At 32.8% G+C, this 22,821-nt stretch overlaps 1 pseudogene; it reads right to left on the reverse strand.

The window, feature by feature from the left end:
* Window positions 1-51: 51 nt before the first annotated feature.
* On the reverse strand, window positions 52-170 carry LOC118602323 (annotated as a pseudogene).
* Window positions 171-22,821: the final 22,651 nt, after the last annotated feature.

Here is a 22,821-nt window from a genome sequence, read left to right on the forward strand (position 1 = left end):
ACAGATTGCCAGGATCTTGTCAGCTTAAAATCCTTTATTTTTTATTTTTTATGCCTACAGCACCTGGTCTTCCTAGGTGGTCTTCTATCCAAGTACTAACCAGGCCCAACTCTGCTTAGCTTCCGAGATCAGACAGGATCAGGCTTGTTCAGGGTGGTGTGGCTGTAGACCAGAGTGAAACATCTTTAAAAGGAATATAGTGGGAACATGATATTCTATAAGATTTATTATAAATATATAAATTAAAGATACAATTAAAAAATTCAACACAAATTTATAATTTTATTGAACGTTAGCATTTAGTTAATTTATTTTATGTGTGTGGGTTGTTCCTTTTATATTGCTGCATCATTTCATATGTTTAATATCCTTTCAATTTTAAGATTCCTTAAGCATTAAGGACATTAGATATTTCTCCAAAGTTAAATTATGAAATATTGAATTATTCATATTATTATGTTAATATAATGCCCAACCACTTTTAAACCCCCTTCTTATATGTCTCAGAAATCTAATGTCATTAATGTAATTTTAAAATTACAGTTCAAATCTCAAATTCTTTTGTCTCATAGTTTCTATCATGATAATATAATAAATAGAAAAACAAGTCTCTGGTAAACTTGTCAAAATTAGTATACATGTTATTGATAATTGATGCACAAAATTTCACACTTAACCATAACTCTAGAGTTTACTACTATATTGCAATTAATCGTAAAAATTTATTCCTAATATATGATTATGGTTTATGAAAAAGGATGAAATAGAAATTTATCTGTAATATTAATGTGACTCGATATATTAATATTGATTTCACTAATTTAGAATCCATAATAATTCATATCAATTTGTACAACTTGATTTTTATATGAAATTGCAATAAAAATCTCAGCAGATTTTTTGAAGGAATCAAAAAATCTGATTTTAAACTTTATAAAGAAATACACAACCATTGTTGAATAACCAGTGTTGAAAAAAACACATTTTGCAGATTAACACCATAAAATTTTAAGGCTTATTGTAATGAAAACTCTAGGAAAATAGATCAGTGCAATAGAACAGAGAGTTGAGAAACAGACCCACACATATATGGGCAATGAATTCTTGACAAAGTTACCAAGGCAATTTGGTGGAGAAAAGATAGTTTTTCAACAATTAATGTTTTAACAATTGGATATTCATATGCAAATAAATGAATTATCCATACCTTATACTATAAAATAAAAATTAATTTTAAATGTATCATGTAACTATATATGACACCTATACCTACAAAACTTCCAAAAAAAATGGGGTAATAATTTTTGTGGCTTTGGTTTAAGCAAAGATATCTTAGACACATTAACAGAGTGATCAATAAAAGAAAAATGATAAATTAGGGAACACCAAAATTAAAAACTTTATCTTTTCAGAAGACACTTTTAAGAGAAGAGCCACAAGCTATGAGAACTTAATTGCAAAGCATATATTTGATATAAGAGTTGTATCTACCATATATGAAGAACTAGTAAATTAAATAAAAGAGGAAGGGGAGAAAGCCACCATATAAAATAGACAAATTTTAACAAGGACTTTGCCATAGAAAATATATGAATGGTAAATAAACTTGAGTAGATCTTTGATACCATAGAAAATATATGAATGGTAAATAAACTTGAGTAGATCTTTGATTCCAATAGTAGGGAAATAAAAGCTAAAACTACAATGATATATCCCTATACGCCTAATAGAATGGCTAAAATTAAAATGATGGACCAAATCAAATGTTGAGGATGTAAGAAAACTGAAATTCTTATACACTTTTGGTGGTAGGAATGTTAAGTCATTTATCTACTTCAAAAAAATTTTGGTACTTTTCGAAAAGTGTAAACATAAATCACTTAGATTATCTAGTTGCTCCACCCATAGGTATTTTCCCAAGAGAAAAGAAAGTTTATATCCTTAAAAATATTTGTATAGATATTCACAGCAGCTTTAATTTATAATGGCTCCAAACTGCAAACCACCCAAAAGAGACAGAAATTGTCGTGTGTACATACAATGGAATACTACTCAGTAACAAAGAGAAATGAACTATTGATGTGTACAACAGAATGGACAGTTATAAAAAAAATAACCTAAGTGAAAGAAGATAGACAAAAGAATACATATGACATTCCTATTCATTTAAAACTCTAGAAAATTCAAACTATAGTAATGAAGAGCAAAACAGTTGTTACTTGAGGAAATAGTAGGGAAAGGGCAAAGGGAGATTACACAGGGGCATGAGGAAACTTTTAGCGGGTAAGAAGAGATGGGGTCAGTATATGTGATTTTGGTGATGGTTTTACTGCTGCATGTATGTGTCAAAACTTATAAAATTGTATTATAAAACGTATATGTAGTTTTTTCATGTTAATTATACCTCAGTAAACCTGTTAGTTGATAAACAAGAGAAGGAAAGGAAGAATTTACCTCTATAAGAGGCTTAACTGCTGATTTCAATCATTTCAGAAGTACTTGTTCATATTAAGGAATTTACCCTGTAAAGAGATATTAACCTATCCTTAGATTATTAGGTAGTGTCATTTGGTAGCTATGCAGAATATAGGTGGCATTTAATCAGGTGTCATTTTGTCAGTTTACTTATGTGGTATAACAAATATATTTAAAGGTTATAATTCTAGATATATTTATGTAGCTTATTGTTAAAATTTAATGATACATACAGTAATTAAGGCAGTCTGATATTGGTGAAAAAAAAAATAGACAAATAGATCAATGAATCAGATTAGATAGCCCAGAAATAGACCTATCAAAATAATAAACTGTTCTTTGACAAAGGAGTAAAGGCAATACAGTGAAACAAAGTCTACCTTTTCAACAAATGGTGCTAGAACAACTGGACTTCCAATGCAAAAAAAAATTAATCTAGACACAGACCTTACTCGTTTTGCAAAAATGAACTGAAAATGGATGACAGACATAAATGTAAAATGCAAACACTAAAAAACTCCTAGAAGATAACCTAGAGAAAACCTAGATGACCTCATGTATGGCGATACCTTTTATTTTTGATACTATGCCTAAGGCATGATCCACAAAAGAAATAATAGATGAACTGAGCTTCATTAAAATTAAAAAGTTTTGCACTGTGAAAGAAAGTGTCAAGAGAATGAGAAGACAAGCCATAGACTTGGAGAAAATATTTTCAAAATACATATCTGATAAAGAATTGTTATCCAAACATAAAAGAATCTTAAAACTCAACATTAAGAAAACAATCTATTTAAAAAAATAGGCTGAAATTCTTAACAAACACCTCATCAAAGGAGATATTCAGATGATAAAACATGAAAAATTGCTCCACATCCTGTCTTCATGGAAATGCATATTATAGCAGCAAAGAGGTACCACTATATGATCATTAGAGGGGCCAAACCCCAGAATGCTGATAACATTAAGTGCTGGTGAGGATGTGGAGCTACGGGAATTCTTATACATTGCTGTTGGGAATGAAAACTGACTTTGGAAGGCAATTTGACAGTTTCATACAAACTAAACATGTTTACCATATGATCCAGTAATTGTGCTCCTTATTTACCCAAAGGTGTTGAAGACTTCTATCCACAGAGAAACTTGCATATAGTAGCTTTATTCATAATTGCCAAAACTGGTAAGCCACTTAGATGTGTTTCAGTAGGTGGATGGGTAAATAAGTGGTACATGCAGGCAGTGGAATATTATTCAGTGATAAAAATAAATGAGATATCAAGCCATAAAAATACGTGTAGGACCTTTAAATGCATGTTACTAATTTAAGTTAATATGAAAAGGCCACACTATATACTTCCAACTACATGCCATTTTAAAAAATGCAAACTGTAAAAAGATTTGTGGTTGCTAGGGATTAAAGGGGAGAGAAGGATGAATAGGCAGTTCATAGAGGATTTTTAGGGCAGTGAAACTATTTTGTATGATAATATAATAGTGATTATATATCATTATACCTTTGTCCAAACTCAAAGAATTTACAACCCCAAAAATGAAACCTAATATAAACTATGGACTTTGGGTTATAATGATATATCAATGTATGTTCATTTCTCTCCACCCTGGTAGAGAAAGTTGATAATGGGGGAGGTTACATATGAGTAGGACAGAAGATATATGTGAAATCATTAACTGTGAACCTAAAACTGTTCTAAAAATGTCTATTAAAATTTAATGATAGTTCAGATAAGTCTTCCTTAATTTCATTTTTATTGTCCTCCAATTTTATCATCTAAAATATATTGATAATATGATGTGCTCGATAGTGTGCTAAACACTTTCCAAACATTATTAAATACATGCAAAGTATGAAATTTTATGTAGATAGGCAATGGGAAAAATTAACCAGTCATTTATTACATAAATCAATACTATTTGAGTTCTCACAGTTTAGTGTAATCAAAATTCAGAACCTACATTGATATTCCTGAAGAAAAAAAAATGAAAAACATGAAATTGTAGTACACATATTTTTCCTTTTTTAATTGTCTATAGATCAGAGTTTTTTAAACAATATATATGTTGTTGAAATTATCAATTTTATTAACTAAGGTAGAATTTAGTCTGTTACAATTTTAAGAAAAATTTATTGAGATAAGGAAGACTGTAAGGGAAATAGGTTTGGGGGAAAATTAATAGTTCAGTTTGGGATATGTTATGTTTGAGATGTTTATGCATCATCCAAGCAGAGGTGTGGAGTGGACAGTTTGGTATTTAAGCCCAGAGTTCAATGCAGGGCTTAGGCAGGAGATAGAAACTTTTGAGTGATCAGCATAGAGAAGGACCTTAAAAGCATGAGGCACCTTAGGTGTCTAAGCATGGACAGAGAAGAGAGAGGCCTAAGAACTAAACTCTGGGACCTTCTCCAAGTGTTAAGTCAGGAAGGTGAAGAGGAACCTGTAAAATAATTTGAGGAGGAGCATCCAGTGACAGAGATAGAGAACCAAAGCAGATCGTAGAGTCATGGAGGCCAGATTTTTCCTTTGTAAAATGGTGGCAATTATACTATCACACTTACGAGTTGAGGAGCAAGAGTTAATGCAAATGTGATGTTCAGCACATAATTTGTGCTCAGTAAATATGAACTAATTACTTTAAATGTTTATAGGGAAAAAACCTCTACTTCATTATTGTTGAAATGTATTATCAAATGCTTGGGTCTGAGAGCCCTTCTGTTAAAAACCAAGCCACGAAAAATACAAGGAAAACATAAAGTCCTCAAACAATGACTTCAGTAAGATTTAGTGCTTTTTAAAGTCAGACAAACTTGGTTTTGAACCCTGTTGATCTGTTGATCTTGGACACGTTACTTAGCCTCGCCGAGACTCAACTATCCCATAAAGTTAACAGTACTTTTTCAAAGGATTGATAAAAAGATTAAATCAGTAAATATATGTAAAGTGCCTACCTTTCATAACTAAACTAAACTGTTAATGAATTCCAGAAAATTAAAGTCGAGTATTTCCATGCTTTATTTCCTTAAAATGAACCTCAGTTATCCCATTACCCTGAATTAAGAGACAGCTGGAGCTTTAATCTGTGACAACATTGGGTCCTTAGTAAAAAGAGTATTTGGAAAATGTGTTCTAGATCATCTTATTTTTTTAAATTTATTTTTAAATTTTATTATTCATTTCAAGCATACAGTACATTGGTTAGACATTTATATAGTTTATGAGATGATCCCCTTAATCGCTCGTTCTCTCGTCTAGTTTTCCACCTAGCCAATATATTAATGCTAACTGGATTCCCTATGCTGTGCTCCCCATCCCTGTGACCATCTATCAACTACTGATTTGTACTGCTTTAATCCTTCACCCCATTCCCCCAGCCCCTCAACCTTCCTTCCCTCTGGCCATCACCAGATTGTCCTCTTTATTTGTGAGTTGTGTTGGCAAGGATGCCAAGGATAGGGAACTCTCATATACTGTTGGTAGGCATGCAAATTGATACAGCCACTATGGAAAACAGTCTGGAGATGTCTCAAAAAATTAAAAATGGATATACCTTTTGACTTAGTAATTGCACTTCTGTGTATTTACCCAAAGAAAACCAAAATGAAAATCAAAACAATACTTCGTAAAGACCTATGCACTCCTATGTTCATGGCAGTATTATTTACAATAGCAAAGGTATGGAAGCAGCCTAAACGCCCATCAGTAGATGATCAGATAAAGGAGTTATGGTTCATATCTATAATGGAATATTACTCAACCATTAAAAAATATGAAATCCTACCATTTGTAATGACATGGATGGACGTAGAGGTTATTATGCTGAGTGAAATAAGTCAGACAGAGAAAATAAATATCACATGATTTCACTGATATGCAGAATCTAAGCAATAAAAAGAACAAGCTAATCAAAAACAATATTTTTTTACATTTTATTTTTGAAATATTACTTATAATTATCGTGTGTTTAAAGGTAAATATGCTATGGAAAAGATACATTCTTATTTATTATTGATGAATGTGTAAATTTTTCAAACTCTTTGAAAGGTAATCTGGTATTATCTACTTAAATATGATAAGCATACCTTCTAATTATATGTTATACACATGTGTATAATATAATGTTAGATACATATGTATATGTATATATGGAAACAAAATTATTAATCTTTATTGATTTATGTTATGTAATAGCAATCTATATGTCCTTAGATAGATAATATGTTAAATAATATAGTCATAAAGTGGATGCTAAATGGTTGTTAAATATAATTAGGTACATTTCTCTCTCTAGCTAGCTACCTCTGTTACTTTATACCTGTATTTTGTTATGTAATTAACTCCTTCATAGGTAAGGGTAAGAAAAAAGAAATATGTAAAACAGTGTCAAAGTATGCTACCACTTGTGTTATAAAAAATTAAAAAGAGCACAAACATACATAATATAGAAATATATAAAGTAAGATAGTGACAGTGGTTGCTGGTGGGGAGATGAACTATAGCATTGGTAGAATTGGAGGTAGAAGACTTATTTTTAAATCCATACCCTTTTTTATTCATTGAAATTATTTTGCCATGCATGTATATCCTAATAAGTCTCCTATAACTTACAGGTCATTAGAGGGACATAAAGATATTTTAAAAAAGAGGTTACAGAAACTCAAAGGCAAAGAAATAAAATACCACTATGAATTGCTACTCTAAAAATATTTCTCCTTAGCAGTTTTGTCAAGCAAGTTCACTCACCATTAAGGATAAATTAGTTTTCAGCAGCTGTAGACAACTATTTAAGTCAAAAGTCTGAATCACTCCGGTGGGAAATATAGTAAAAGATAACATGCTGCTGTCACTTTGGGATTTATGTCTGTCTAAGTGAAGGAAACACGTACATCCTTGCATTCCAGATCTCAGGGGCCAGAATAACTCCCCACGCTGGGATTGAAATGCTCTTAAATAACCGGTTAAAAATTGATAGTTCATTCCTTTGAAAGCACTGAATTCATTCAAAAGTTATACTGCGATATATCTTTTTAACCACCAAAGGAAACTTCTTAACTGAATTTGGTGTTATTTAATTTCACATATTTTTAAACCAACTTTGAAAATACATCCAAAATAATATGACCAAGCAGGACTATAAGAATGTTTTTATAAGTTATGTCTCAGTCACTAACTCCATCTGGCCTTGGACATATTACTTACCTTCTTCATGTCTGCAGATGTTTATCTCTCATAGATTATATTTCTGCATAACCAGTAATTGGACCTATTTTCTGATGAACAGTAAGAATTTGTGATAATCTAAAAAAAGAAGGCAAGGATGAAGATCAGCTTACCAGCAGCTTAAATCTACCTGAATGCCTTATTCTACTCTATGAAACCTGCCACAGTTTTATCAATAACACATCATTTGTGCCTCGAATCTTGATGAAAGAAGAAAAAAAAAACCCATGGGTTTAAATAATGGCTAACTCTCTATACTTAGCCAGTCATTTTACCTTTTACAATTGGTTTTTGCTAGGTTGAACAAAAATTAAATACTCCATTCCTAGGGAAATTCATACTTGAATAGTTTTATCACCATAATGAACCAAAATACCCATATGAAGCTAGAAATGAGCCCAAAGGGTTTCATTGTCCCTTTGGTCTTCATTTGAATTAATGCATCGATATTATTAGCTATGCTTGTGCATCAATATTATCCACCCATCTTCTTGATGGTAAAATGTTTAATAATCTGAATAGCCCAGGGCCTCATTGCCAGTGCAGCTTATATGGCAAAGTGAGCATTAACAAAGGAATTGTCCATTATCTTCTAATCAGAACTAATCTCAAATCCAAAGAAAAAGCTATTTTATCACATTTATTCTTTGTCACAGAACATTTGGTTAATTGAAATATCCAATTACAATTCCCTTATCTCATGTAACATAAAGAGATTTATATTATTATTACTAATGTTATTTTAGATATGTGAAAAATTAATGTTCACAATTTCTAATCATGTATGGATTGTGATTATGAAATTTATAGACATTCCATTTTTCTTCCTTTTGGCTTATGTCCTGGGAATATGCATCCATAATTTGGTCTATTTTTCTTGAAAACAAAAGATGATATCACAGTGTTTTGATTCCATCTTATCTCAGATAAGATATATTTGGTAGTGAATTGGGCCAGAGGCTTTAGACTTCTTTTTCATTTTTAAATCACAATTCCATGGGGTGAGTTAGTACATATATACTAAGAGTTGCTCATATCATTAAGTGAGATGATATCCATGAACATTGTCTGAAACAAACAGTTGTACCACAAATGGATGCCCTGAGAAATGGAACTGTTATTTGATGTAGTGACTATGATCCCTAATTTCAGGTGGCACTGCTCTCTTTAAGTGTATCATACCCATGAATGTATATCTAAAACATTCAAGAGTGATATCATTTTTATTATTTACTACTAACATATTTAGGTTCGGGTTTTTGTGCTTTAATAAGCCAATGTCTTGTTGCAGAGATACAACAGCATTTTCTTCGTTAAAGAATAGCAATATATAAGCACTTTACTGCATTGATCAGTATTCATGAACTATTTTAAATTAAAAATTATTGGAGTGACATTGATTAATAAAATCAGTTAACCTTCAAGTGTATAATTCAACAGTATGCCATATATATACTGCATTGTATATTCACCTCCCAAAGTTAGATTTCCTTCGGCCACCAAATACTTGACCCCTTTTATTCCTATCTACCTCTCTCCTCCCCATCTTCCCTCTTGTAACCATTAATCTGCAGTCTGTGTCCATGAGTCTCTGTTTGTCATGTTTGTTCGTTGCTTTGAGTTTTATATCCCACATATGAGTGAAATCTACAGTTTTCAACTTTTTCTGTCTGATTTATTTCACTTACCAAGATTATTGCAAGATCTGTGCATGTTGTCACAAATGGGAGTGTTTTATCTTTTCTTATGGCTGAGAAATATTCCATTATACATATGTACAACCTCTTCTTTATCCAGTTATCTATCAAAGGATAGATACTTAAGTTGTTTCTACGTCCTGGCCACTGTGAATAAATCTGTTGTGAACATCAGGGTTCATATATCCCTGTGGATAAATGTTTTCAGGTTATTTTGGGGTAAATACTCAGAAGAGGGATTGCTGGATCAAATGGTAATTCATTCTTATCTTTTTAAGGAAACTCCATACTGTTTTCCATAGTGGCTGTACCAACTTGAATTCCCATCAATAGTGTATGGAGGTTCCTTTTTGCCTACAACCTCTCTAACACTTGTTATTACTTGTCTTGTTGATGATAGCCATTTTAACAGGTGTGAGATGATATCTCATTGTAGTTTTTATTTGTATATCCCTAACAGCTAGAGAGGTTGAGCACCTTTATATATGTATGTTGGCCATGTGTTTGTCTTTTTGGGAGGAGTGTCTGTTCAGGTCCTCTGCCCATTTTTTAATCAGATTTTTTTTTTAATTGTTGAGTTGTATAAGTTTTTTATATATTTTGTATATTAGGCCCTTATCAGAGGCATTGTTTGCAAATATATTCTCCCATTTGGATGATTCCCTCTTTGCCTTCTTGAAGATTTCTTTTGCTGTACAAAAGCTTTCTTTTTGATACGGTCCAATTCATTTATTTTTGCTTTTACTTCCCTTGCCTTTGAGTAAAATTCATAAAACCCTCTCTAAATCCAAAGTGCATGAGTTCTTTTTCTATGCAATTTATTGTTTCAGGTCTTATACTCGGGTCCTTAATCCATTTGAATTAATTTTGGTGTGTAGTGATAGACAACAGTCTAGTTTCGTTGGTTTGCAAGTGGCTTTTCAGTGTTCCCAGCACCATTTTGAAGAGGCTTTCCTTTCTCCACTGTATACTTTTGGGTTTTTTGTTGAAAATTATTTGCCCATATAAACATGGGTTTACTTCTGGACTTTACTCCTCTGGTCTGTTTTGCTGCCAATATCATGCTGTTTTGATTACTGTCACTTTGTAGTATAATTAGGAGTTGAGCAGAGTAATGCCTCCAGCCTCGTTCTTTTTTTCTCAGGATAGCTTTGGCAATTCGGGGTCTTTTGTGCTTCCATTGAATCTGATGATTTTTTCTTCTGTTTCTTTAAAAAATGCTGATGAGATTTTGATGGGGATTGCATTAAATCTGTATAATGCTTTAGGTAATATGGTCATTTTAACTATGTTGATTCTTCCAGTACAAGAACACGGAATATCTTTCCATTTCTTTGTATCTTCTTAGATTTATTTTAATAGGGTCTTGTAGTTTTCATTTTATAGGGCCTTCACATGTTTCATTAGATTTATTCCTAGGTATTTTATTCTTTTTTGTTGCAATTGAAAAAGGAATAATTTTTTCCACTTCTCTTTGTGACACTTCATTATTAGAGTATAGGACAACGATGGATTTTTTAATGTGGATTTTGTATCCAGAGACTTTACTGTATTTGCTTATTGTTTCTAGTAATGTTCTTGTGGAGTCATTAGGGTTTTCTATATAGAGAATCATGTTATCCGCAAATAGTGACAGTTTAACTTCTTCATTTCCTATTTGGATGCCTTTTATATCTTTCTCTTGTCTGATTGCACTCACTAGGACCTCTAATGTTATATTGAATAACAGTGGTGATAGTGGACAGCCTTGCCTTTTTCCTCATCTTAGAGGGAAGGTTTTTAGTTTTTCACCATTAAGTATAAGGTTGATTGAGGGTTTATCATATATGGCCTTTATTATGTTAAGGTATTTTCCTTCTTATACCAATTTTGTTAACTGTTTTGATCATATCTTGTCGAAAGCTTTTACTGCATGTATTGATATGTTCATATGATTCTTATTTTTTAATTTGTTTATGTGGCGTATCACATTAATCAATTTGTGTATGTTGAATCATCCCTGTGCCTCTGGGATGAAGCCCACTTGATCGTGCTGTATAATCTTTTTAATATGTTGCTGTATTCGGTTCACTAGTATCTTATTTAGGATTTGTGCATCTGTGTTCATGAGAGATATTGGTCTGCAGTTTTCTTTTTTTTGTGTTATCATGACCAGTTTTTGGTATCAGAGTAATATTGGCCTCATAAAATGAGCTGGGAAGTATTGCTTACTCTTCAACTTTTTGGAAGAGTTTGAGGAGAATAACATTCTTTGAATGTTAGGTAGAATTCACTAGTGAAGCCATCTAGTCATGGACTTTTACTTTTTGGTAGGTTTTTGATGATTGTTTCAATTTCCATATTGCTAATCGATCTATTTAGATTTTCCAGTTCTTAATTCAGTCTAGGAAGGTTGTATTTTTCTAAGTACTGGTCCATTTCTTCTGGGTTATTAAATTTGTTGTTATGTACTTTTTCATAATATTCTTGTATGAACCTTTGTATTTCTATGATATCAGTCATAATTTTCCCTCTTTCATCCCTGATTTTGTTTGTGTCCTTTCTTTTTTTTCTTTAGTGAATCTAGGCAAGGATTTGTCAATGTTATTATTACCCTTCTCAAAGAACCAGCTCTGTGATGCATTTATTTTTTCTATTGTTTTTTTGTTTGTTTTTGTTTTGTTTTCAATTTCATTTATTTCTGTTCTAATTTTGATTATTTCTTTATTCTGCTGACTTTAGGCCTCATTTCTAGTTTTTTAAGGAGGAAATGTTAGATTGTTTATTTGGGCTAAGTCTTATTTTTAGAGGTAGGCCTGTAATGATATGAACTTTCCTTTTATGACCGCTTTTGCCGTGTCCCAGAAGTTTTATACTGCCATTATCGTTCATTTCTATGTATCTCTTGATCTGTCTTTTTAATTCTTCTTTGACCCAATTATTCTTCAGTAGCGTGTTGTTTAATCTCAATGTATTTGTGGTTCTTCCTGATTTCTTTTTGCAGTTGATCTCTAATTTCAGAGCATTATGGTTAGTATGATTTCAACCCTCTTATACTTGTTGAGGCTATCTCTGTGTCGCAGTACGTGGTCAGTTCTTTAGAAGGTTCCATGTGTACTAGAGAAGAATGTATAAGCAGCTGTTTCTGGATGAAGAGCTCTGTAAATGTCAATTATGTCTAGTTGGTCTAATATATCATTTAAGGATATTTTCTTATTGATTTTCTGTTTGAGTAATCTATCCATCACTGAAAGTGGGGTATTCATGTTCCCTACTATAATTGTGTTTTTGTCAGGTTCTCCCTTTAGTTCTATTAGTAGTGGATTTATATATTTTGGTACTCTCTGGTTGGGAGCATAAATATTAATAGGTGTTAGGTCTTCTTGATATATGGTTCCCTTTATCATTATGAAGTATCCATCATTGTCTCTCTTTACCTTTTTTATCTGCTGCACCCACTTTTCTCTCGATGCCACTTGCCTAGATTATCATTTTCTACCTTTTCACTTTGAGTCCGTATTTGTCCTTACAGCTGAGATGTGTCTTGAAGGCGGCATATGGTTGGGTTTTGTTTTTTGACCCAGTCTGCTACTCTCTGCCTTTTTATTGGTGAGTTCAGTCCATTTGTATTTAAGGTGATTATTGATATATAAGTTTCTCCTATAGGCATTTTATCTTTTGTTTTCTGGTAGCTTGGTGTCTTCATTGTTTCTTTGTACTTTCATATCCATCTGCTATTTTAATTTGATGGTTTTATGGATTTTCCCTATGTTCTCTCATTTTTTATATTATGTGTCTTAGTTCTGGGTTTTTGGTGTATTGTTGCCATTAAGTTTATGTAAAGGATAGTGTTATACACACACACACACACACACATCCACACACACACATACGTACAGTAGTTCATTTTCTTCTGCGTGCGCCTTATCTCCATTCACTTTTGTGGACTTTACTCTCTTCCCTGTTCTGTTTTTGTTGGCTCAGATTATCACTATTTACGCTGAATATTCATATAAGTTGCAGTAGCTCTTATCTTCCCTTTTTAGAGTTTTTTTTCCTTGTACTTTTTTGTAACAATGAAAGTAGTCATTTTAGAGCTAGATGTTGTGTGGGGGAAATAAATCATTTGGTGCTATAATCTCAAATGGTGCTTTGAAATCTAGACGATTGCTGCCAAGGATGCAGGGCAACAAGAACTCTAATTCATTGTTGGTGGGAATGCATCATGCTACAACCACTTTAGAAGACAGTTTGACTCTTTCTTAAAGAGGTTACTATAATCCTACTGTACAATCCAGCAGTCACACTCCTAGATATTTACCCAACTGATTTGAAAATGTATGTTCACACCGAAACCTTCACATGAATGTTTTTAACAGGTTGATTCGTAGTCATGAAAACTGGAAGCAATCAAGGTGTCCTTCAAAATGACAAGATAAACAGCTTTTGGTATACACATATAATGGAATTCAATTCAGCAGAAAAATAGAATAAGATGCAACCTATGCAAAGACATGGTTTGATCTTAAGTGAATATTGGTAAGTGAAAGAACTCAGTCTGAAAAGGCTACAGTGTCTATGATTCCATTTATATGACATTGTGGAAAATGCAATTCTATACAGATGCTAAATTGATCTAAATTGTCAGTGGTTCAGGGTAGGCAAAACTGAGAGTCGAATATGTAAAGCATAGGGGCATTTCTTTAAGCCCACAAAACCAGTCTCTATGGTACTGTAATGGTGTATACATGGCATTATATATTTGTGAAAACCCATAGAACTTTACAGCATAAAGATTGAATTTTATGAAAAAAAATTAAAAGTAAATTAGAAGATTGAGGATCTTAGAATAGAATTCAAAGTGTGACAGAGAACTCTAACTTCATTTAAATGATGCAGGCACATGTACTGATGGGTGAAGGAGAAGAGTGATAACCTAAGTAACTACAGAACTGAGTAGAATCTATAATCAGAAGGCAAAAGGAACTGAACATAAGCATTCTTCTCAAACTGATAACGTGTTTTGCGTGGGATTATGGATTAACAATTCTCAAACTACTCTACATATATTCTGGGATTGAGCATTAAATAAATGGATGGCAGGTACTGGGGGACATGTTCCTCACTGTTAGAGTGAAAGGTTACAGATGAAACAAAGAAGAAAAAAGGTGAATCAGCAATAGTAATGAATTAGAATGGGAGACATCAGTTTGAATTCATATTTAGCTTAATATAGATACACATGATTACATATAGGAGTATTTGTAGATATGTCTGCATATATGGATTAGTATATACTCAAATATTTCCTTCTTCTGTCAGCCAAGAAGACCTTGATGTAATGACACCCCAGTAACAATGAGTGTGCCTAGTTCTCAGATCTTAGTTTCTATTAACAATTTCTACTAAAAGGAAGCATGGCTCCTTAGAGAAATGGCTAATCCTAAGGAAGACCAAGGTTTATACACATGAATCTGAGAATCTTACAGCGCAAGAAGATAAGAAGATTCTCAAAAAAGGAAAAAGAAAACTAAATTACAATTATGGCGGCATATTTATGGAACGTAGGAGAAAACTGAAGTAACCCTCAATTGCCAAAGCTGGAGCAATTTGCACAGAAAATAAAGTAGCACTAGATTATGACTACATATAAAATAAATGTTCATGAATCCATACTTATATAACTGAGTAAATAAACAAAAAATTTGAGACTAGACAAATCTCTCATGCAAAAGAATTCCAAATAATGTATGTAGTTGCCCTACCTTCTAATAGATGGATGATAACCCCCCACTCCTTGGGTTTGAGCTGTGTATCATGACTTTCAAAGACTGTGTGTGTGTGTGTGTGTGTGTGTGTGTGTGTGTGTGTGTGTGTGTTTTGCGGGGCCTGGAGGGGAGACGGGGGCAGGGAAAGAGTGAAAGAGAGACTCACAATGGATAAACGTGAGAAATACCACTTCAACTGGTTGATAGAGGTCAATATTAACAGTCATAAAATGCTGTTAACAGTATTTCCCATTGATACGATGTGATGAGAATGGCACCTTCCCACTGCAGTTTTCCTCTCAATTTTAGCTTGCTTTCTCTTCCTTTCTCAGCCTTTCCATTTTTCTCCCTTTCCATACATTCATTCCTATCCATACCTTATTCTCTACTCTTGAAGAGGCAACTGTTGTCATCTATTTTAATGTATTCTTTTTCATTTGTATACCTGCAAATGTATATTTTTATATTGTATAATATAATTTTAATCATACGTGAATCATATCGTCTCATGTATCTAATTCCGTTTCTCATTTTTCTCCATTAAGTATTGTGAATTTACTATCTACTCATGTTTCTATGGCTGGTATATTCTGTTAGAGAGTACCTTCCTGTGTTTTTTCTATTCATTCTAATATTGATATACATGAAGGTGGGTTCTGATACTGCACCACCACAAATAATGCTGCAGTAAACATTCTGTACATGGATTCTTATAGAAATGCATTTGTTCAATTTCTTTTGGATGTATAATAGAAATAGAATTGTTAGGTTATAGATAAGGTGACCATATACTTTATTTTCTAAAATAGGACCCATTGGTGAGTAAAAGTAAGCTACACTTTACTGTCATCCTGCTAATAAAATATGAGGGCTAGCTTCATGGTGAAATGAAGTCTCACAAGGCTCTTCACTTGAGGTTTAATGCTCTGCGGTTGACATCTCGAATTCTTAATCATTTTATCTTTGAATTTATGATTTGTAAATTAAGTCCATTGGAGATGAAGCATCTGCAGGGGTTAAGTAGAGGGGGTGAGGAGTGACTTGGAACCTAGATTCATCTGCCTTCCTGCATCCCACCACCTCCCCACCTCCCTGGGATGGGTTCCTGGTTGCCTGCTCCCCACCTCCTATGCCTCTGCCCTTCCCACTCACATTTTTTAGGCCCAGCCAGATCTCACACTCCAGGCCCTGCCATAAAAGGACTGTCATCCTCTTCCAGCGGCAGCCACCAGATGGCACCAGTAAGGGGAGGCCTGAGCGCTACGGTTGCCCGATACCCGCAGCGGGAGCCTGGACTGGGCACAGAGGAGGGTGGCAGTCTTAGGGCAAGTGGTCAGTGTCACAGTGACACGCTGCCAGTGTCACAGTTTTGGTGGATGATTCTGCTAGAGCCAGCCTTTCACCCCTGATCCAGGAACAGAGAGCATTCTGATGCAGAGGTTGCAGTCCTTTTAGCGTCATCCATCCTCCATGGTTAAGGATGGCAGGCCCATGAAAAGAAGAGATGACTTTCTCTGCCCTCAAGCCACAGTATGGTATGTGGTTCTGGTTGCTGGCAGGTGGGGGACCTAGGGTTCTCCCTGTAAGTCGCTTTCGGCTCTTCTTTGGCTTAGTGTAGTACCTTATTCTTTCATTTGCATGTTTGAGATATTCATATGTTTTTACTTGTTGAATTTTTAATGTAGAAATTACATTGACCTGTTTTCTAATGCTGAGCATTCCTTATATGGCTTAGGTAAACCTCATTTTATCAACAGTATTTTAAGAGCATCAAGTTTATGAACGTGTTCAGCATAAAGCCTATATAAAATCTCAGGTAGGCAAAAGAAGTAGAGCACTTTGGGTTATCACAGTGTAGCTAAACATTATAATAAAATTCAACAAAAAGAAAAGTAGCAATTTTCAAAGTTAGAATAGAGGAAGTGAAGTGCATTTAAGTAGCAGAAAGAATAGCTCAATGTTAGAAAATTTACTACAAATATGTTAGATTAATAGGGCAATAGAAAAAGGTAAAATGTCAAATAATTACATATAAATAAAATTAATGGATGATAAAAATTAATGAGTTAATTCACAGCTGTGCTTAAAACTCTAATTATAATGGTAAGATGTTTAGTACATCCTAATACAGTAGTATCAAAAACTACTCTCAAACTTAATTGTTAAACATTAAAGTCATCGTCATTAAAATTCAGAAGATAATATACAGGGACATTTTGCTGTGTTCAAATCGATGCAATAAAAACAAATATAGAAATGTAACAATTATCTATTGAAACAAGGTGACAATATTTTAATCATGTATAGGTTGTTTAATTTTATAACAATAAAAATCTAAGTAAGTCAACTAGAAAAAGTAATTATTAATAAGAGTGTTCAGTAAAGTAGCATTTCACAAACCATTAACTTTATTTAGGAAAAAAACTATTAAAACATTCTGAACAAGTGTTAGGCAACATGAAAATGTGAATAATTGGAAGAATGTAACTAGTTTCTGAATAGATGAAACAATATTTTAATAATTTTAAATTAATTAGATTAATACTATCCTAAAGGCTCAGAAAAGATAATATATCAAATTAATAAAACAGGGTTGAAAGATTAACATGGGAAAAAATATTTGTAGCTATAATCGTAGATATGTTTCAGTGTGTGCCTATAGATTGATGTGAAGAATATACTTATTTAGCCATAGTTTTGCCTGTCTTCTTGTTAATTTGTATAATTGTGGTATGCCATATGTAGAAAAGGTAGATTTATTTGTCAATTGATGACTTACACAATCTGCTAACTCTTTGGAAACAAAAAGACATACTAGAAATGCCATATTTGGCTGCTTTAAAATATACTTAAAATCTATTTTCCTAAAAACATGTAAAAAAAGAATAGGAATTCTATTTTATTATAAATACATATTGTCTGCAGCACAGAGCAATTCATTAAACAGGTATTCAGAAAAAAAAGATATGTGTAAAATTGGAAATAAACAAGGAGCATGAACAGAAATTTATAAAAATAATTAATATAAAATACTATGCAAAGTCCAACATCACAAGAAATCAGAAATATACAAGTTAAAATAATTATATAATTATTATTTTCTCATACATTGATAATAACATAAAAATGAATAATTATACTAAGAGGCACCGTGAAATGGTTCTTTTATGTACCACCTTTGTGAGTGTGAACAGACACACAGCTTCTGCTTCTCTATCTGTCAATGTGTTGACCAAAAACCAAACAAACAAAATAAAATAAAATTGTCTGTTGACCCAGTAATGCTCCTTCTAAAATTTATTTCAGGTAAACTCTTAAGAATTTGAGTTATGATTAAGCTACTGGAATTTCACTACAGTATTGTTTAAATAGAAAGTTGGCTTCACATAATAATAAGATCATAAACTATGGCTTATCACTTTGATGAAAAATATAAAATCAGTAATTAAAACAAAAGATCGTGGAAAATACTTCCTGCAGTATGGTCCAATTTAGATAAGAAAGATTCTATCATTTCGAAAGGCAATTTGGAAATAATGTGGTAGAATTGCTTAAATATAGAGGTTTTATTTTATTCACTTAACATAGATGTAGTTGTTGGCTTGTTCACTTCCAAACATTCTGACATTCTCCAGTCCATCTATTTATTTCTTCTACATTTTAGTTTCACTATGAATAACCACTCATTACAAAAAAAATAATACTTTTAGGCCTTCCATCATATGCAACCTGTACCACTGTTTGCCTTATCTAGTACAATGTACAATTATGGTTGCTGTATTGTCGCCTGTACTTCAACCAGTGTCTTTAGGGTTTCGGTAGACTATGTCATTTCCTACTCATGTCCCATGCTCTTGTGTACCTTGTACAAGTAAGCAGGCATACCTTGTCAGTGAGCCATTACTCTGCAAGCCTAAGATGCTTCTACTGATTATGGACTCAATATAAGTTGCTAAATTTTTGCCTGATATCTCTTTTTTGTCAGCTTAAATGTAAACAGACAAACAAAAATTATGTGTGTACTAAGAAGCTAAAACACACAAAACATATATATATATATAATATGTAAGTATATAGATACAGTTCATTTAATCTCAATATAAACAAGAGCACTTGAGAATCTATGCAACTTTGATAATTAAAAAAATCTTTAATCACAATTCATGAAATGCCACATAAAGCACCCAGAATAATTTGATATATTTTAAATCTACTCCTTTTTTTCATACACGGAAAGGATAACTGGGTTTTCATTAGCATATCTCTAGATAGGCACGCATGAAATAATGCCAATAAAAATGCCAATTTGAAATAAAACAGACATACTGTATCTTAACATTATTGTACAATATCATACATTTTTCTTGCCAGTTCTTACCAGTTTACAATGGCTGTCACTTTGTCTTGCAGAATTAACAGGCCTGTGCTACAGAGTTCTTTTTGAAATAAACTTGTATTTTAATGAACAGCATGAATCTCATGATATAGTTCATTCTCTTCGGAAAAGTTATGTTTTGCAGTGAATACAAACTCAAAAGGAGCATATTGAAGAAACCACAAGATATGAATTAAGGTCTTTGACTTAGTGTTCTAAAGAAGTGTTCAGCAATCAAAATATCTGTATTTGATAAACACTTTACTAACACTATGTGGGTAATTCTGTTCCTTGTATAAGATGACTTGGTGGTGAGTCAGGTTACTTCCAATAAGTGCAACTGTTACATTTTGCATTTTATTGAGGTCATGATTCAACACAAGCTCTACTATCAACTACTTAAGGAGTTTTCCAATTTAGACTCACAACAATCTCTTGGGAAACTTTCAAAATATACAATTCAGCAATAGCTAATTGATCTCAAATACCATTCAGAATTGTTTCATCCTAAATCAATTTGATTTCTGTTTGAAAAACCTTTACTATATTCCCTGATAAACTGAGCAATTAACAGAAGTTAACCATCAGGGACATGAAAGTTTGCCTGGAAAATATTTATCACCCTTTCTCAGAGTGTATAAAAGGAATGTCTATTGTGACATTAGAATATATTTAAGAGAGAAACATACTTTTTATATTGGTACTAAGTAATACTGAATTGTGAAAAGGAAGATTGAAAGATTTCTGTAGAAAGATGCAATGTAATTGAGCACCATCTATAATATTAATTACCTGCTGCCTCTGCAGATGTGTATTAAGTAGAGACACCAGGCCAGAAGAGTTTGACTAAAGCAAGACAAACCCTTGAATCATACGGCCATGAAGGGCACGCTATATCATGACCAGTTAAAGCTGCCTTTGGTAGACATGCTACCAAATTAAAATGTGTATCATGCCACCAATGTTGCATTGCCAAACAACACTATGCACAGAACCAGAGAGATGTTCTATGTGCAAATAAGCAAACCTCCAGCCCATGGAATGCTCCAATCATTTTGGAAACACATGCAGAGTATAACACTGTTAATAAATATTTTCTACTTTATCTTCTGAATTGTATATCTAACAGATTTCCAATGACTTGTAACATTTCTTCATAACTTATTTGCTATACAAATCAACCATTTTTTTAAGTTCAGTGAGAATACAAAGAGATAACATACTGTATTGATTCAGAGAGATGTATCAAGTTTAGTAAGTAAAGATTATTAGCTAAAAGTATCAGAATTAAAAAAAAAAAGTATATCTCTTCCCTCATGCAAAAACATAGCAAACAAAAACAATATAATAAAACATGATAGCATCACATTTTGGAAGCTACAAAGAAGGATAATTGGTTACTGCATAAAAAAACCAACAAGAGTGATATCTCTCTTCCTCAGTTTCCTCATCTGTAAAATAGGAGTAATAATTGTACCTACATAAAGGGTTATTGGGAGAATTAAAGGAGTTAATAAGCATAAAGCTGTTGAAACAGTGGCATGTAGTTATTGATATATGTGTTTGTTGATATTATTATTACTAATAAAAGGTTGCATAAAAAAGCAGTTAGTTAAACATTAAATTTTGTTCTTTACTTCTGCCCCAGCAATGCAACTGCATCACATGGTATAAAGAGGATATAATCTTGCCGGAAGTAAACCAGAACAGATAATGAAAATGTTACATTTTGGGTGGAGAGATGAGTTAATGAAAAGATAGGAATGGAGTGAAAATCTGCACACTGAATGTGAGGTCCTTAGCCATTTCAAATATTGGCTCTCTAGATGCTAGCAATGATTTTTATAGCTCATAGGCAGAATATTGGGCAGTTTCTCCCTAGTTAAAATGACTCATCAAAAAAAAAAAAAAAAAAAAGTCTACCAAAACTAATTTTGGGAGAAGTTTGAACAAAAAATCATTAATGGCTTTATGATACAACAGTGAGACGGTACAAGAAGTTTGATCCTTCAACTCTTTTTCCCCAAACATATAAGTTCTAAATATCCATTGCTTAAAATGGAAATGGAGAGCCAAGGACCAGCCGATATTTGTAGAAACTTCCAATACACAAAAAGGGAAGTTATATGAACAATCTGTAGCTAAATAAAGCTATGTAATAGATCACCTTAAAATGAAAAGGAAAACAGCATGCAGCATGTCTTTCTCATGCGCCCATTGGCAGATTGGGTGAAGTTCACCCTATCTAAGCTGGCTTGGCTGGGATCCCCCCCAAGTTGTGGATGGAGTACAGGTCTGCTCTGATATCTCATTTTTTTTTTATATGAACAGAGTACACATGGCCGGTTCTTATCATGAAAGTATTAGCAGTATAAGAGGGACAAAATGCATGATGCCTCCTAAGATCTAGGGACAGAATTAGCATATCGTCATTACCACCCACATTCCACTGGTGAAAGCAAGTCACATAGCCAAGATTGAAATGAGTAAATTGGGGAAATAGCTATTTTCAATTTACTTCTTACTCATTAAAATGAGGATTTGTTTCTCATATACTCCCACCTTTTACTACTTAACTAATGAAGTTGTACGTGGTTCTGTTGTTGAATCTGTATTCGGTTTCGACATTTTTCTATTATACACTTATAAATAGTATAATCAAGCCATTAACTATACTATCAGTGTAATTTTTATGTATTACTCTTTGTTTTATCAGCAGTAGATCATTGCTGGCTGCTTAATTTTTCTATTTGTGTATCACTGTTTTACACCCCTTTTCTGCCAGATCTGTAAAACTCCTCTCCATAAGGTAAAACACATCATATAGTTAACCAGTCATTGAAAATAGCTAAAATTGAAAAAAGAAGCAGGAGATAACAGTATGGTACTTAGAAACATTGAGGGTAGGTAGTAGAAACATCACAAAAATAGATTCCTCTAAAGAAAGAAAACTGGAGATGAGGAAGAACAGCACATAAAATGCTCTTTGACTTTTAAAGTTGAATTTGACTGTTTATGTACAAGTATTACCTGTACAAATTATCATCTAATTAAAAAAAATATGTGAATTAATAGAAATAAAATTAATTAAATCAGTAAATTTAAGGAGAAAAATGCCAGTCCCAGAAGATAGAACATAAGATAGAACATAAGGAGAAAAGACTTGCAGTTGGCTTTTATTTGTAACTCATCAAGAAAGGAGGAAGGTAGACATACATGTGCAATGTGACCCAACTGGCCAGAGACCACCTCAATATGGAATCGAGTATGTGCCAGACTTAATGGTCTCGGCA

The sequence above is a fragment of the Rousettus aegyptiacus genome, unplaced genomic scaffold (assembly GCF_014176215.1).
Source record: "Rousettus aegyptiacus isolate mRouAeg1 unplaced genomic scaffold, mRouAeg1.p scaffold_m13_p_4, whole genome shotgun sequence".
NCBI lineage: Eukaryota > Metazoa > Chordata > Mammalia > Chiroptera > Pteropodidae > Rousettus > Rousettus aegyptiacus.